The sequence below is a fragment of the Canis lupus genome, chromosome 34 (assembly GCF_011100685.1).
Source record: "Canis lupus familiaris isolate Mischka breed German Shepherd chromosome 34, alternate assembly UU_Cfam_GSD_1.0, whole genome shotgun sequence".
NCBI classification, from domain to species: domain Eukaryota; kingdom Metazoa; phylum Chordata; class Mammalia; order Carnivora; family Canidae; genus Canis; species Canis lupus.
Genome location: NC_049255.1, coordinates 15,079,865 through 15,085,936, shown reverse-complemented (window position 1 = coordinate 15,085,936; position 6,072 = coordinate 15,079,865).

The following is a 6,072-nucleotide window of genomic DNA, read 5'->3' as shown; positions in this document are numbered from 1 at the left end:
GAAGCCTTCACCCAAAGTCGGGGGTAAGGCTTTTCCAGGCAGCAGGACCACCCTCCCTTTTCCCTTGCGTCCCCATCCCATCCACAGGTTCCAGTCAAAACTGCTGCTTTATTATGCTCTTACCATACCCATGGGACTGCTAATAAGCACTAATGAAGAGTTCCTTCTTTCTATACCCAGCTGTTCCTCATTCCATTGTATGCCTTGTGATGGGTCCTCGATTTACTTGCTTGCTTTTTTAAATCTGCTTTCTGTTTCAAAATACATATTATGACATTTATCTCACACACAGGACAAAAACCAAAGACATGTTATCTCACTGCTCAGTAGACACAACTTCACCTTATGATGGAAAATATTTGCCAACTTCTTTGATGCTAAAGAAAAAAAATCCTGTCTATTTTAATGGAATTTAGTATATCTGTCTGTGATGTATTCAAAACAAATGCAGCAAACTGTCCCTTTGTGGAATGACTTCATTTCCAAGGTTTTTGAGCCTTCCGTAGGAAGAGGTGGTACTGTCAGAGGAAAAAATATGTAGTATATCTAAACCTCCCCAGCCCAGCAAGCCAGGCTCTTGGGCAGAACGAGAACCTGAGAACTGTCCAGCTGTGTCCTCTGGCCACAGAGGTCCAGACACATACATTCTGTGCCAAAGACAGGGGGCAAATGTCCTTCATAGTTCAAGTCTTCTTGGGACGGCTGGGTTGAGGGTCTGCCTTGGGTTCAGGTCATGATCCCCAAGTTTGGGAATCGAGTCCCGCATTGGGCTCCCTGGGAGGAGACTGCTTCTCCCTCTGCCTATGTCTCTGCCTCTCTCTGTGTGTCTCTCATGAATAAGTAAATAAAGTCTAAAAAAAAAATTTCTCTTTCTTGCAATCACAGCTGTCCATAACAGTTACATCCATTTGGGCGATCATGGCCATGTCAGGGGCACCAGGTTCCTGCACTGGATGGAAGGAAGATTAAAAGGAGTCGCCTCTGTTCATATCAAAAAGCCCAGGGCTATCCATTCATTTATTCCATGAATACTTATTAAACAACTATGGTGTGAAGTTCCATACTTCTCTTAGGCAGTATGAGGGATATAAAGATGAAGAAGACATATACCCTGACTTAGAGAAACACACATTCTAGAGGACGGGATTGACATAAAAGCAAGTAACTGCAAAGCCACGTGAGAAGCACTGATTGATAGATCATGTGCTATGGGAGCACAGAGGAAGGAGCAACTCAGCTTACCTGGAGTGACTTTGAGTTGGTCTTTTGGCTAAATTAGAGTCCTCAGCTTGACAAGAAGGGAGGCGGGGGAAGGAGTCCAAGCAGAGGATATAGCACAGAGGCATAACAAAGGTTGGATCATGCAGGGAAGAGTAAGTAGGTCTGGGGTTACGTAATGGATAGTAGGTAAAAATAACCAGAAGAGACGTCCTAGGGTGGATGATTGAGTTTGGATTTTTCCTATTGGTTTCAATTTAATGTGTGTGTGTGTATAATATATATACATATATGTTTATGTAAATAAAACATTGTTCTAGATTTTGAGAATATAGAGAGTTTTTTGCCCTGCTTCCTAAAAGGAAAATACACAAAGCAAATAGTAACTCATAGGAAGCTATCTACAAGGAATTATAACAGTATCGACTAGGGATTGCTTATGGTTTTTGATGAATAAAATCTAGAATAGCTAGAAAAATAGGCTACCTGTCCTTCAAACAACTCTTCATAAATAACATTTCTATCAAGCAGGATATTGATAAAAATTGGACAAAAAGTGGTTGTTTAATTTTGTATTATTTGCAAATTCTTAAGTCTAAAGTTGATTTTGGTGGTAATTGGTAGGCATTAAAGAGTTGTAATCAGGGGGCGCCTGGGTGGCTCAGTCGGTTAAGCATCTGCCTTTGGCTCAGGTTATGATCTCAGGGTCCTGGGGTCGAGCCCTGTGTTGGGCTCTCTGCTCAGCAGAGAGTCTTCTTCTCTCTCTCTCTCTCTCTCTGTAAACCACCCCCTCCACCAACTCATGTGCTCTCTCTCTCTCTCTCAAATAAATAAATAAAATCTTTTTAAAAAAAGTTGTAATCAGTGTGCTGATATAATTAATATGTACAAATATTAGGGGGTTATGGAAGGAGGAACAGAGAGACTCATAAGGAGTTTATTACATTGCCTAAAGTAAAAAAAAAAAAAAAAAAAAAAAGAGCCAGAATTGAATAATGTAGTGATGGTAGACATGGCGGAGTCTTTAGATATTAAAGTGATAAAATGACGGATCCCTGGGTGGCGCAGCGGTTTGGCGCCTGCCTTTGGCCCAGGGCGCGATCCTGGAGACCCGGGATCGAATCCCACGTCGGGCTCCCGGTGCATGGAGCCTGCTTCTCCCTCTGCCTGTGTCTCTGCCTCTCTCTCTCTCTCTGTGACTATCATAAAAAAAATAATAAATAAATAAATAAAGTGATAAAATGGGCTACATCTTTGTGATCAATTAGTGCTGAGGGGTGAGAAGTAATATGAATCTAAGAAGCCTTCCAGATTTCTGGCTTAAGTATCTGGGTAAGCTTGCTCGCTCTTTTCTTTCTTTCTTTCTTTCTTTCTTTCTTTCTTTCTTTCTTTCTGTTTATTTATTTTTTTAGTAATCTCTATACCCAACATGAGGCTTAAACTCACGTCCCCAAGATCAAGAGTTGCACACTCCACCAACTGGAGCCAGCCAGGAACCTCCAAGTGTCTGAGTGAGCGTTAGTTACTTTTACTGGAATAGGAAAGAACAGATGAGGAGAGGTATAATAATGAGTTCTGGTACAACTTGATGTTAGGACATGATGAAAGATCGGACATAATTCATCTTTTTGATATACTAAGAAGAATAATGTTGAGCCAGTGATGGAACCAAAGGTTGCTGCGGCTGCATTAGGAGGCAATTTGGCAGTACCTAGTATAACGTTAAAATGCACATACCACGTGATCCATCAGTTCCATTTCTCATTATCAACCTCAGAAAGATACACATGCACGAGAAAGAAGGCACAAGGATATACACTGCACCATTATTTGTCACACACAAAAATTCAAACTACCGAAATGCCCTGTGATAGGGAAATAATGAAATCAACCATGAGAGTGTTTCCAAACTTACTGCAAATTAATATCACCTGGGATATCGGTTGAAAATAATTTTTTCAACCCCCTTCCCAGTCCTTCAGAAACAGATTCTCCTGGGGAAGGCTATGAATAGGTCTGGGTGATTTTTGTCATCAGGAATGTTTCTGAAAACCTTATGAAAGGTGTTTCCAAAACTCTCTCTAGAAACAAACAAATGCTGGGCAGGATTAAAAAGAATGAGGGTAGATCTCTGTGAAGCAACTCGGAATGAGCTTCAAGGTATAGAGAGTGATAAATGCAGACTGCAGAACGAACACACGGTATGACACCATTATGTAACCACAGACCCACACACGGAACAATGTATTTCTAGAAGTAAATATGGGCTCGGGGGTGGCAATTTCAAAGGGAACCTCTGTTATGACTAAAATGGTTCAATTCTTTTGAGATCAAAAAGTATTTGTGTATTAGTTCTGTAATTAGAAGCACATATCAATTTATTGCTGGTGTGGCTGAGGTGATGATGAAGGTAGCCGATGCAAAATACAATTTGTGCTAACCACATCTATCTCGAAGCGTCTCCTCGATAAATTTTATTTGCGCAATGCTTATTCATCAAATATTTGAAATTGTCCTCTACACGAAATGAAGCAGATTCCTTGCTTTGGGGGAAAGGGCAAGGGAGGTGGCAAGGATGAAGAAGAACCCAGAAACCCCCTGATACTTCCATGTCTGCCCACCTTTCAAGATCCAATTCAAATATTGTCTCTATGGTCCAGTTTCCACAACCCAATCTCATCTCTTTGTCTTCTAAACCCCATCCCAGCTCCCTCATCTCCTCACATATGTGTGTGTGGGTCTCATCCTCACCCCACATTATCCTCCCTCCATTCCACTTTGCATTTCCCCAAAGCCCAGCAGTGCCCTGCATACACAGCTCTCAATCGGAAATGATTATTGAATGAAATGCTTCCAGCTATGCCTCAGAGGTCTGAGAACGGTCTTCTACTCTCCACTGCAATTACTGCTCAGCAGAAGTCACTTAGTCCTATCTACCCTCACATCCTCACCCCATCTCCCCTTCCTCCTCTTCCTCACCACTGTCTAAATTTCTTAGATAGAAATAGAAATAGAAAATGCATGTTTTTATTTCATAATTAAAGCTGAGGCCCAGCATTCAAACCCCGGGGGGGGGGGGGGGCACAAAAAGTAAATGGTTCCATCCCATCCTTCCCATGGCACGAGATGGACAGGAGTAGAGGAGAGGGAGCAGGTTGTTCCTACATACCTGGGGTAAGGTAAAGAGTGGAGGTGGAAAACAGAAGCTCTGTTGGCTCCTTGCAGAGGAAAAGCAGACCTAGAAGAGGGAGGGTTTTCTTCATAATCTGCCACCTTAGTCACCACAACCACTTTACCTTTTGTCTGTCTTGGTAGTTTTCCTAATAAAAACAATCTTAAAAAAAATTAAAATAAAATAAAATAAAAACAATCTTGACATGAGACGGCTTATCTCAAGGTCTTTCTCCTGAAGCCTATCCACCCATGGAGATGGGGAACAGCATTTCACGGTGTCACTCTTCAATCAGGTCATGAGTCAGTCATGTCCTCGTTCCTGCTTAGAGATAAGGGGACATTTTCCAAAAAGCCATACCATGTATCCATGTTGTTCTAGACTAGCAGCCACAAAAGAACGGACAAGCCGTTAATCTTTATGTAAATTATATGCCTGGAATTTCATAGTCTTTTGGTATTAGTGTCACAGTCTCTCTGCCTTAGTCCTCTCCCACTAACACAATGATTTTTTTAAAGATTTTATTTATTTATTCCTGAGAGACACAGAGACAGAGGCAGAGACATAGGTAGAGGGAGAAGCAAGTTCCCCATGGGGAGCCCCATGTGAGACCCAATCCCAGGACCCCAGGATCATGACCATGCAAAAGCAGATGCTCAACCACTGAGCCACCCAGGCACCCAACACACTGATTTTTATTACTTATTTAAATTATGTATCAGTCAAGGTCCTGGCACAAAACAGTTCATATCTCAGACTTGGTAATTTAGGGAGGGGTAATAAAAGGAGTATTTGTAGACAGCTGTGTGGGAAAGCCAACTGACAGGTGCCATGACTTCATCAAGGGAATAAATACCCTAATCTCAGTTTTCTTCCTTCTGATTTCTTCCCTGTGTCCCATTGGCCTGTCCTACCGGAAGCCAGGGGTCCAGGGAGGTCTACAACATGTCAGCCCCGTAGCTCTTGAGCAGATGAAGGTAAGTGAAGGATAAATCTGGAGAAGCAAATGGAGGCTATCTAGCATAGCTGCATTGTCTGTCTCTTGCTCAAGAAACCAAGACCAGTGGCATTGCAAAGCCATCTCCAGTATGGAGGAGCAGTGCCCTTCCACCTCATCTCCCACCATTCTTAACCAGGGGACCATGTTCCACTCAAGACACAGGGCAACGTTCCTGCCCAAGAATCATCCTTTGCACACTTATGCTCTCTTTGTATTTCCTCCTCCACTTGGGCCACCCTCTCCCCCTTTTCTCCTGGAGAATTTCTATCCATCTTTCAAGGTGAGGCGCAAATATCTCTTTTGAAACCTCCCGATGGTGGGGCACCTGGGTTGCTGAGCCAGTTAAGCGTCTGCCTTCAACTCAGGTCATGGTCCCAGGGTCCTGGGCTTCCTACTTAGCAGGAAGCCTGCTTCTCCCTCTCCCTCTACCCCTGCTTGTGTTCTCTCTTTCTCACTATAAATGAAATCTTCATTTATAGATTTCGTTTTGAAATCTTCAAAAAAGGAAAGAAAAGAAAAGAAACCTCCCCTGATCATATCCTCTTCACACAGGCTTCATCGCTTCTGCCTTCATGCGTAATACCAAAGCACAGTGAGCACATATGTGTATTCAGGACCTTATCCGTGTACCTTTTCCTGCCACTATATGAGCATTCCTCACAGATGAAGATGCCATCTCATC